The sequence below is a fragment of the Schistocerca serialis genome, chromosome 1, assembly GCF_023864345.2.
Source record: "Schistocerca serialis cubense isolate TAMUIC-IGC-003099 chromosome 1, iqSchSeri2.2, whole genome shotgun sequence".
Taxonomy (NCBI): domain Eukaryota; kingdom Metazoa; phylum Arthropoda; class Insecta; order Orthoptera; family Acrididae; genus Schistocerca; species Schistocerca serialis.
Window position 1 is genome coordinate 711,109,651 of NC_064638.1, and position 12,593 is coordinate 711,122,243.

Below are 12,593 nucleotides of genomic sequence, written 5' to 3' on the forward strand. Positions count from 1 at the left end.
CAGCATGGTGCAGATCACCGATGATTCATGAGTTATTGCGCCCTTGGCACAGTCACTAATTCGGCTCCCAGTAACCGCTCACCGATCCTGACTCCACATGGATCAGGCCGCAAGGGATGTCAGGAGACACCATGCTCTTTGCATTCTTGTCTCACTAACTAATTCAGCTCAGAGTGATCTTCAGTCGTTCACTGAGTCAGCTGACAATTCAACTTGAACCTTTGACACACTGCTCTCCATTCCATTCAAGTCAGCCTATGCTTTTGAACCTTCGATATGTCCCTTGGTTTGCAAATTCTGTAAACCAAATTGTGCAACATGCTATATAGAAGTCAGTAACGAAAACTGCTGATGATACCAAAAGAGCAGTTATATTTTAAAATAACAATCCTTTTTCCTTAAGAAAATCTGCTGCAATACGATGAAATTAAAAGAAAGAACACTCACCTATCAAATATCGTTATAAAAGGTGGGAGTTGTTCACTTTGGATGGTGTTCGACGATACTGTCAATCAGCTCCAAGGAACCCACAGACTGGGACGTGCAGCAATTGTCAAACTAGACAATATTGCTACATCATTTTGTAAATGACAATTGTTTTTAATTTCAGAAAGTAGAAAATAATGTCAATATGTTTCAGTTGTTATATTACGTATTGTTTCCAATAAAATTACAAAAAAGTAACAAGAATCAACTATTTTTATAATTTTCCAAACCCTTATTCAGAATTTTGTTGTGTTACTTCTATTTTTAGTGTGGAAGGAATGTAGGACTTTTGGGAAATCTTAAAGTTATGAGGTATGTGATGAGAAATTGTTAGTCTTCTTCGTATATTCTTTCAAAAAGAGGGAAGGTTCATTTCTTGCATTTATAACACTAAGTGAATGGCGTGTGGTGAGTCATGGAAACGAGTTAATTCATGCCAGTAAGTATGTGGCTCTGATCCAATCTCTGCAAAGAATAGCTCTGGTCATCTCTAATTTACATATGTAAACAACAGTGATTTCATTTTTGAGTACATATGCTGCCATGCAGCAGACCCAGGATCGATTCCCAGCCAGGTCGGAAAATTCCTTCACTCGGAGACTGGGTGTTGTGTTATCATCATTTCATCATCAAGTACATACATGTCACCCAATGCGGCGTCAACCGAAATGAATTGCAATTCAATGGCCGAACTTTCCTAGGTGTGTACTCCTGGCCACCAGTGACATATGACCATTTCATTTCAGTGACTTTTGGGTGTTATCTAGGAACAATGATATACATATAACAGCATTACTGACATTAAATATGAGAACAATTAAATTAATTTACATCGTAAAGTGTTAGTGGTTCATGGTGTGGGTTCCTGTAGTCATGTCCTAGTTCATGAACCACGGTCAACGTATGAGTGGTCAAGTAAGTGGTCCTGACAGTCGGGAAACCAGTTACTTTGGAATAAGGCTGGGCATCTCGGACATATTCTGAGTCGTGGTCACCTTTGTGCTCATACGGCAAAGACTACCAAATCCACCGGTTAGTCCCTCAACCGTTAGGGGTAAAACTCAATGGGACTCGGGGCAAGCAAGGCTAGCAACCTGCTTCCCTGTTACTTTAAATATGATGCTGGCAACAATCAGAGCAAAATGCCTCGGACCTTTGGAGGTGACGGAGTCCCACCTCTAACTGACAAACCAGGGACTACTAAGATACGACTTGGCAAACAAATGGTAATGAGATGGGGAGCTATTAATATCAATGGGGGCTACTCTGGGAAGAAGGTAGAGCTGGCAGAGGCTGCAAGTAAGATGGGGCTGGACGTTTTAGCTGTTAGTGACATTCGGGTAAGGGGTGAGACAGAAGAGGAAGTGGGAGAATACAAGGTCTACCTGTCAGGAGTCAAAGCAGGAATAGCACAATGGGGTGTAGGGATTTACATCACGAAAGAAATGGAACCCAGCGTAGTTGCAATAAGGTATGTAAACGAACGACTAATGTGGATAGATTTGACAGTGTCTAGCAAGAAAATTAGGATTGTGTCAGTATATTCGAATTGTGAAGGGACAGATCAAGATGAGATGGATAGTTTCTATGAGGCACTCAGTGATGTAGTTGTTAAAGGACAAGAACAGCTCATGGGTGATTTTAATACCGGGATTGGAAATCGAACAGAAGGGTATGAAAAGGTTATGGGTAAATTTGGAGAGGATATGGAGGCCAACAGGAACGGGAAACAACTCTTGGATTTCTGTGTCAGTATGGGCTTAGTAATCACAAGCTCATTTTTTAAACATAAGAACATTCACCGGTATACTTGGGAAGGCAGGGGAACCAGATCTGTCATTGACTATATAATAACAGATCAGGAATTCAGGAAGGCTGTGAGGGACACACGTATATTCAGGGGATTCTTTGATGACACTGATCATTATTTAATCTGCAGTGAAATTGGGATTGTGAGGCCGAAAGTGCAGGAGGTCAGGTCCATATGCAGGAGGATAAGAGTGGAGAAACATCAAGATAAGGGAATCAGGCACAAGTACATAACAGCGATCTCAGAAAGGTACCAGTTAGTTGAATGTAGTCAATTAAAGTCATTGGAAAAGGAATGGACAAGGTACAGGGACGCAGTACTAGATGTGGCTAAAGAATGTCTTGGTATAGTAGTGTGTAAAAGTAGGATGAAGCAAACAGCTTGGTGGAATGACACAGTCAAGGCAGCCTGTAAAAGGAAAAAGAAGGCGTATCAAAAACGACTACATACTAGAACTCAGGTAGACAGAGAAAGTTATGTTGAAGAAAGAAACAAAGCCAAACAGATAATTGCAGCATCCAAGAAGAAATCTTGGGAAGACTTTGGAAACAAGTTGGAGACTATGGGTCAAGCTGCTGGAAAACCATTCTGGAGTGTAATTAGCAGTCTTCGAAAGGAAGGTAAGAAGGAAATGACAAGTATTTTAGACAGGTCAGGAAAACTTCTGGTGAATCCTGTGGATTCCTTGGGCAGATGGAGGGAATATTTTGGAGAGTTGCTCAATGTAGGTGAAAATACGATCAGTAATGTTTCAGATTTCGAGGTAGAATGGGATAGGAATGATGATCGAAATAGGATCACAATTGAGGAAGTGGAGAAAATGGTCAATAGATTGCTGTGCAATAAAGCAGCTAGGGTGGATGAAATTAAGTCGGAACTCATCAAATACAGTGGAATGACAGGTCTTAAATGGCTACACAGGATAATTGAAATGGCGTGGGAGTCGGGACAGGTTTCATCAGATTGGACAAAAGCAGTAATCACACCAATCTTTAAACATGGAAACAGAAAAGATTGTAACAACTACAGAGGTATCTCTTTAATCAGCGCTGTGGGTAAAATCTTCTCAGGCATTGTTGAAAGGAAAGTGCGGCAAATAATGGAGAAGTGTTATGAGTGGAACAGGGAATTGTATCTGTGCTTTATAGCTCTAGAAAAGGCATATTTCCTAGGAGGAAGTTATTGTCTATTCTACGAGATTATGGAATAGGAGGCAAACTTTTGCAAGGAATTAAAGGTCTTTACATGGATAGTCAGACAGCAGTTAGAGTTGACGGTAAATTGAGTTCATGGTTCAGAGTATCAGGGGTAAGACAAGGCTGCAACCTGTCTCCACTGTTGTTCATATTATTTATGGATCATATGTTGAAAACAATAGACTGGCTGGGTGAGATTAAGATAAGTGAACACAAAATAAGCAGTCTTGCATATGCTGATGACTTAGTTGTGATGGCAGATTCGATTGAAAGTTTGCAAAGTAATATTTCAGAGCTAGATCAGAAATGTAAGGACTATGGTATGAAGATTAGCATCTCCAAAACGAAAGTAATGTCAGTGGGAAAGAAATATAAACGGATTGTGTGCCAAATAGGAGGAACAAAGTTAGAACAGGTGGACGGTTTCAAGTACTTAGGATGCATATTCTCACAGGCTGGCAACATAGTGAAAGAACTGGAAGCAAGGTGTAGCAAAGCTAATGCAGTGAGCGCTCAGCTACGATCTACTCTCTTCTGCAAGAAGGAAGTCAGTACCAAGACTAAGTTATCTGTGCACCGTTCAATCTTTCGACCAACTTTGTTGTATGGGAGCGAAAGCTGGGTGGATTCATGTTACCTTATGAACAAGGTTGAGGGTACGGATATGAAAGTAGCTAGGATGATTGCAGGTACTAGTAGATGGGAACAACGGCAGGAGGGTGTCCACAATGAGGAAATCAAAGAAAAACTGGGAATGAACTCTGTAGATGTAGCAGTCGGGGCGAACAGGCTTAAATGGTGGGGTCATGTTACACGCATGGGAGAAGCAAGGTTACCCAAGAGACTCACGGGTTCAGCAGTAGAGGGTAGGAGGAGCCGGGGCAGACTAAGGAGAAGGTACCTGGATTCGGTTAAGAATGAATTTGAAGTAATAAGTTTAACATCAGAAGAAGCACCAATGTTAGCACTGAACAGGGGATCATGGAGGAATTTTATAAGGGGGTTATGCTCCAGACTGAACGCTGAAAGGCGTAATCAGTCTTAAATGATGATGATGACGTAAAGGGTAAAATTTCATAAATTTGTAGTAAAATTCGATGTATGAACTCTAATATGTGTAGTATAGTATTTTATCCAGGCTCAGCAACTGTAGTCATAATCAACGAAATAATAAGTAACCAGTTGCGGAAAAGAAATTTAATTACCTTCTGATGAGGGGCACTAACACCCAAACCTCCAGATGTCAGACACTCAGATCGGTACCAAACATTGTACGTGGATAGAGAATCAACCAAACCTCCGATTTCATTCGTGCTTTGTGCTGTCGTCCAGCAGAACGGGGGTAAACGTTAATTAAAACTAACACCAGATTCACACAGCATACGAGGAGCGTAACTGGGAGTAACTGCTACGTATAGCTTTCGTGGGGAAAGCGTTGGATCGTCGTACAATGGGTCCTGGGTTGAATCTGCAATGACGATTTTTTTTTTTTACTGTATTACGCTAGAAAGTGTTATGTACGACATCATGTTTACGACACGTAATTGGACTGAAATGTTCAAATGGCTCTAAGCACTATGGGACTTAACATCTGAGGTCATCAGTCCCCTAGATTTAGAACTACTTAAAACTAACTAACCTAAAGACATCACAGAAAGCCATGCCCGAGGCAGGATTAGAACCTGCGACTGTAGCAGCAGTGCGGTTCCGGACTGAAGTGTCTAGAGCCGCTCGGCCACAGCGGCGAGCTGGTTGATTGGAGTTTACAGCAATTGTCTCTTGGCAGTCCGCTTTCGCTTCGTTTCTTTGAAAGTAGTAATCCTGTGGAGTACATTTGTAGTTTCACAGAATACACAATCAGAACAGAAAAATAAAGAAACAATTGCATCACACGTGCATGAGTAATAACAATAAGTAAAAATAATAATAGCACTAATAGTAGTAATAATAAACAAAATAATAAGATCAATAATAATTACGTAAAGTTCAACTAACGAAGCAAAAGCAGACTACCACAAGAAACTGCTACAAACTCCGGAATGTTCTTTTACCTGTCAGGAAAATGTTCTCTCATAAAACAGTTTCAGGAGTAAAGAGATAAAAAAAATTGTCTCCTGTGGGGATTAAACCAGGGACGTTTGATACAAGGTTCTCAATCCCTACTAACTCACCCAGAACAATTTACAGCAGAGCTACCAACTGTTTATCCGTGCTCCGTAGCTCTGGTGATAGGTTTAACTATCAAAAATGATTCAAATGGGTCTGAGCACTATGGGACCTAACTTCTAAGGTCATCAGTCCCCTAGAACTTAGAACTACTTAAACTTAACTAACCTAAGGACATCACACACATCCATGCCCGAGGCCGGATTCGAACCTGCGACCGTAGCGGTCGCGCGGTTCCAGACTAGTGCCTAGAACCGCTCGATCACTCCGGTCGGCGTTTAATTATCATTTACGCACGTTCTACTGGACGGCAGCACATAGCACGAATTAACTCTGTGTTTTGGTTGATTCTCTATCCACATACAAAGTTTGATGCCGATCTGAATATCTGACATCTGGTGATTTGGGTGTAAGTTCCCGAAAGTGGTAAATAAATTAAACTTCTTTTATGCAACTGGTTGCTTATTATTTCGTTATTTATATCTGAAATGAATGTCTGTTCGGCCTTCTGTCATTTTGGGGTAGTTAAATGTGTATCCGTATGTGATCTCGCAGTGCAGATTTCCAATTTTCGGGTGCTTTATTATATGGACAGACAATTTTTAAAATGTTTAGATGTCAAAGTAACGTCGTTCACCCTCTGTAGCACTCCAGTGAGAAACTAAGGAAATGAAAATAATAAAATTAAAAAAACACAGTGTAAATGCTGTAGAACGTCCTTCAAACAAATTCTCGCTTTTTTACTCCGATCCGCAACACATTTTCTTTCGACATCACGTCATCCACGTTCATTTATCATGTAGCCGTTGGTGTATTCAGATCGCTACGTCCTCCCCGCTCTACCCCTTTTTTATTAGATCTGAACGCCTCCTCGCCTCCTCCTTTCCTGCGCCCGTCCTTCACCTTTCCGTGCGAGGGAACGTCATCGTGACGCCGCCGTCATCTCACAAAAATGGAGCAGCAGCGCTCACCCGAAATGTTTGCGTGCCGGCCACTGGCGGCGGCGGCGTATTTTAAGTCGGTGCGCAGCCGCACATTCATTACAATAATACGGCCGGCCGTTACGGAGGAGAGAAATTTCCGCACGTCGTTGGATGAGGGAAGGATAATAATGCAACATCGTGCATAGGCATTAGCCTCCCCGCGCCGCCACGCCGCCCGTGGCCATCAGAACCGGAGTACCGCGCCGCTCGTCCTGACAGGTAATTACAGTAACGGAAACAGGATGTGCGCCGGCGAGTCCTTGGCGGGACCGTGGCGGCTAGGTGGGGGGCAGGGCGCTGCTGGCGTAGTCCTCTCCACCGTCCCGGCGCTCGCGTTACGCATCCAGCGGCGCGCGTAATAACCGTTAATCACGGAGCTACGCTCGCCAGACGGTACGCGCTGCCCCAGTTGGCGAGCCTGGCCCCTACCGAGAGTGAAACGCCTGGAATTTGCCTCTCCTCCCTCTTCCTCCTCCGCCTCACCTCACGCAATGTTTTTTTTCCCCCGTGCTGCTCCTCGTTTTACCGCCGGCCCGGCGCATCCCACGGCAGGCCGGTTGCGCAAGGGTCACGCACACACTGGTTGCCCGGCAACGCGCTGACCGGGATCCGCGTTCGCTCGCGATAATGGATGAGCCGGCAGGTGAACCTGCTCGTCGGAATGGCCTCTCTGCAGGCGCCGCCGCCTAAGTGGGTAGCTCATCCAAAGAAACTGCCCAGACATTACTAACTATGGCGGGCGGAGGCCGTAACGCGGTGGCGCAATTAGTTTAGACTCCAATGACAGGTGGACTGAAATGAAAGTGCAAGGTGAACGAGGATATTATTTCTACGACGACTGAATGACGGCACTACTTCTCTAATTAGCTGTGTAATAAAGCATACGTTTTGCGTTGATTTGGTCAAGCGTTCATCCAACCACGTGTGATCCTCTTGCTTTATGTTTTGAGTTTACGAAGGTAATGGAGATTTGACTATCAACAGTTGTATTTTAATATTGTCAATAATAGCAGCAATTCCTCTCAGTTGCTACTTATGTTTATCATGTAGAAAATAATAAATATCTCTAGCGGCGTTCAACAAGTAATGCAAAACATTTTTTTCTGAAGACAGGTTGATTTTATTCAGGATTCTATTACACAAGATTATTCTCAATTCATTTAGCTACTAAACCCTATTTTTGTAACGTAATCTCCATTCAATGTGACAGCCTTACACCACCTTACTGGGAGGGACTGCAATCCCGCAAAGTGTCACTGCACTGGTGCACTTCGGAGCCAACGTCTTGCCGTTTTGCTGCATCAGTAACCTCCCCATCATCACCGTACTGCATCCCACGGAGTGCGGCGGCCGGAGTGGCCGTGCGGTTCTAGGCGCTTCAGTCTGGAACCGCGTGACCGCTGCGGTGGCAGGTTCGAATCCTGCGTCGGGCACGGATGTGTATGATGTCCTTAAGTTGGTTAGGTTTAAGTAGTTCTAAGTTCTAGGGGACTGATGACCACAGATGTTAAGTCCCACAGTGCTCAGAGCCATTTGAACCATTTTGAACCCACGGAGTGCATCAAAAATGTTCAAATGTATGTGAAATCTTATGGGACTTAACTGCTAAGGTCATCAGTCACTAAGCGTACACACTACTTAACCTAAATTATCCTAAGGACAGGCGGCCGCGGTGGTATCGCGGTTCTAGGCGCTCAGTCCGGAACTGCGCGACTGCTACGGTCGCAGGTTCGAATCCTGCCTCGGGCATGGATGTGTGTGATGTCCTTAGGTTAGTTAGGTTTAAGTAGTTCTAAGTTCTAGGGGACCGATGACCACAGATGTTAAGTCCCATAGTGCTCAGAGCCATCTGAACCATCATCCTAAGGACAAACACACACACCCATGCCCGAGGGAGGACTCGAACCTCCGCCGGGACCAGCCGCACAGTCCATGACTGCAGCGCCTGAGACCGCTCTGGGTGGACCAGACGGATGGCTAAAAATGGCTCTGAGCACTATGGGACTTAACATCTGTGGTCATCAGTCCCCTAGAACTTAGAACTACTTAAACCTAACTAACCTAAGGACATCACACACATCCATGCCCCAGGCAGGATTCGAACCTGCGACCGTAGCAGTCGCGCGGTTCCGGACTGAGCGCCTTAACCGCGAGACCACCGCGGCCGGCCCAGACGGATGGAAGTCGGAATATGCGTGATCCGTATTGTGTAGGGTGCATGAGGAAGAAAAGCCCAATAAAGTTTTCTTAGCTCCTCTCGAGCGCACAGATTTGTGTGAGGCCTAGAATTGTCTTGAGAAGTTCGTTTTTTTTTTTTTTTTTTTTTGGCGATGAACACGCTGAGGTCGTTTCTTCAGTTTCCTGGGGACAGAAGAATACACTTCAGACTTGATCGTTACACCCTCAGGGAGAACATCAAACAGAATAATCACTATCGGGTTCCAGACGACCGCCGCCATGTTTTTACTGGCAGTGGGTGCGGCTTCGAACTTTTCCTTCAGTGGAGAGGTGGTGTGGCGTCACTCCACAGATTGCGGTTTTGTTTCCGGTTAGAAGTGATGAACCCATGTCTCATCGTCTGTGACGACGTTCGTTGTCACGATCAGCCTCCTAACAAGCAGGCAACCCCGCACAGACAGTCCTTCGTTCCTCTTTATGGTCTCCTGTTAGGCAGCGAGGAACCCAGTGGGAACACACTCCTTCCAGTAGCCCACCTGAGAGTGTCAGTACTACAAACAGAGACGTCCAGTTCTCCAGCGAGATGTCTGATTGTCATCTGTCGATCACCTCGAATAAGAGTCTCCTCATGTTCCAACACTGCAGCAGTCACAGATGTTTGGCGCCTGCCGGCACGCGGGAAATCGGACATGTTTGCACTATCTTGTTGCCATTATGACAGACGCCTCGCCAAAAGACGCAGCTTGCTTCTGTGCACTACCAAGTCTCCGTAGAATTCAGCAAATGCCTATGAATATCTGCGATGCTCTGGTTTTCTACCAAAAGAAACTCAATGACAGCTCTCTGCTCGGTACGCACCTCCGTTACAATCGCCATTTTTAAGGTTGCGTATAGGGCCACAATCGATCGGAACTTGATGAAACTACAAAGGCTGAAGCAAGAATATTCCTCGATGACCCATAGCAAAATCTGCATTTTTTCAATCGAAACCGACCAAGAATAAACATGTGAATTACTTATTGAACTCTGGCCGCGGTGGTCAAGCGGTTCTAGGCGCTTCAGTCCGGAACCGCGTGACTGCTACGGTCGCAGGTTCGAATCCTGCCTCAGGCATGAATGTGTGTGATGTCCTTACGTTAGTGAGGTTTAAGTAGTTGTAAGTGCTAGGGGACTGATGACCTCAGAAGTTAAGTCCCGTAGTGCTCAGAGCCAATTGAACCATTTGAACTTATTGTACGTCTCTCGTGTCTGTATTTTGGAAAGTAATTTTTGCTACTGATTTTATACAAACGTGTTTTACATACCCGCAGCTTGCCGTCTAGTGGTTAACACTGCTGCCTCTAGCCCCTCGGGTCTTTGCTTCGATTCCTGGTTAGGCTCGAGATTTTTCTCCGCTCAGGAAAGAGTGCTGTGTTGTCATTATTGTTTCATCATCTTTGACCGGAAGTCACCGAAGTAGTGCCAAATAGAAAGACTTGCACTAGGCGACCGAACTACTCCAACCAGGGTCTCCAGTCCGTTAATGCCCTACAATCTTTTCATTCCGTCTACTAGTAAATAAACAGAAGAATCTATTAGGAGGAGGACATTAGGAGTTTATCCAATTCGCATACATAAACTGTTTTTTAATAAAAACATACATCTATTCGAATCCAACACCGCGTAAATTTCAAATGAATCGGTGAAGAACTGTCGGAACACTGAACAAACGAAGGTTTATAAAAATAAAAATGTTAATGTTTTGTTCAAAATCTTCAATTTCCAAAGGGCCTTCACCGAATGCTTTCAGATTTCGACACAAAGTTGCATTTATATACGCGTGAGATATTATATAACTACTGGAGATTATATATAGAGGGAAATGTATATAAAAATTTAAATGTTCGTTTATTCAAAATCTAACATCTTCGAAAGTTCTTCACTGATTGCTGACATAATGTTGCATGCGAATACCTGAGTGTTTTTATATGAGTATTTTATAATATATGTAATATGTAAACAAGTACGTAATATATAAAGGGAATATATTATACCCAAAAAATTCGAAAAGTCCTTGAATGATATATTTCAAACTTTTACACATACTCTGATTAACATCAGATGGAAATAATGCTATGCATTTTCATCATATTAATATATAAATATATATGTAAAATGTAAAAGTAGAACATTATTACCAAAAGTCTCAAAAAATACTCGCACTGTTCAGGCGTCATGACACGCGCCGGCACGACGATGAAGAACGGAAGAGCAGAGAGGGCTGTGACGGCGTCAGCCAATAGTAGGCTGGCTAGGACGACACTAAGACTGGAGCGGCCTCTGCACGAAGAGAATACAAACGCCTAGCCGTGGCCGGAGTGGCAGGCGAGCCGTCAAACAAACGCTGCAGCAGTGACTTGCAAACTGTTTTGTTTTGTTTGCAATGAAATTGTATGTACTGGAGGACATTGAATATTTGCCTCTCTCCATTTGCTTGTGACACATCTTTGTGAATACGCAAAGTTAAGTATTTGTCAATTTAATTTTATGTAATAAACTCCACTAATATGATTTCCTTGAACTGCTCTCTAGCGATCCGAGAAAACAGCTTCCTAGGCACCATACATTAGACAAGTAGGCAGGTTATTACACGACCGATTGACTTCAAATATTTACACGTTACTGTGATAAACATTGGGACATATGAAAGTTGTATTCTTTTTGATATGTGAAGTATATAACTGTGAAACCTTGTTAGAAAAAGGAAAGTTGTACCTATTGCTTATTGGCTTACGGTTACAAAACTACTACAAAATCGGAATTTGTAATAACAATGGTAATGGACACAGAAAGCAGAAAGGAGGAGAAGCAAAGAGAGAGGGGAAAGGAGTAGGTGGAGCGTGGGGAGAAGAGAAGATGATCATAGAAAGGGGAAGGAGGTGATGGACAGAGAGAGGACTGAGGAGGAGGAGACGGACAAAGACAGGGGGGGAGGTTCAAAATGGTTGAAATGGCTCTGATCACTATGGGACTTAACTGCTGAGGTCATCAGTCCTCTAGAACTTGGAACTACTTAAACCTAACTAACCTAGGGACATCACACACATCCACGCCCGAGGCAGGATTCGAACCTGCGACCGTAGCGGTCGCGCGGTTCCAGACTGTAGCGCCTAGAACCGCTCGGCCACCTAGGCCGGGGGGGGGGGGGGGCAGGAGGAGATGGACAGAGAGAGGGCGGAAAGGAGGGAGATCAGGAGGTATGTTCAATGCTCATACATGTTAAAAACGTGTGCTTCCTCTTTTCTGTCTTTTTCCATTGAACCACACTGAGCCACAGCAAGGCGTGGCCGGGAACAGCCAGTAGAGCTATCAGATTGTGAGAGTGTTGATTGCTGCATCTTAGCCGCCGTTAAAAATAGCCCTAGACATTTTCAGTGTTATTAAGATCAGGGATTTAGCGATTCAGACAAGGTACGTTAGAATGCCCAATTTTTGATCAAATAAGAAACTCTGTGAACACAGCTGTTTGATTGTTGTAAGATGGCACCGTCCACAGCAAACTTATCATGAAGATGCAGAAGAAACAGTTACACATGGCAAAGATGAATACTGAAATAAACGTACTGGTTCATATGTATGGATGTGGATCGTAGCGTACGAGATAGTTAAATACGCATTCACATATCCTTTGTTAAGTAAGGAATTCAGTGATAATGGAAGTTTGAAACAGGAGTGAAGGCGTGCGTAGATAACGAACAGTTATACCGGCTGCTCGTCCTGTTCAAGGTCTCGTTT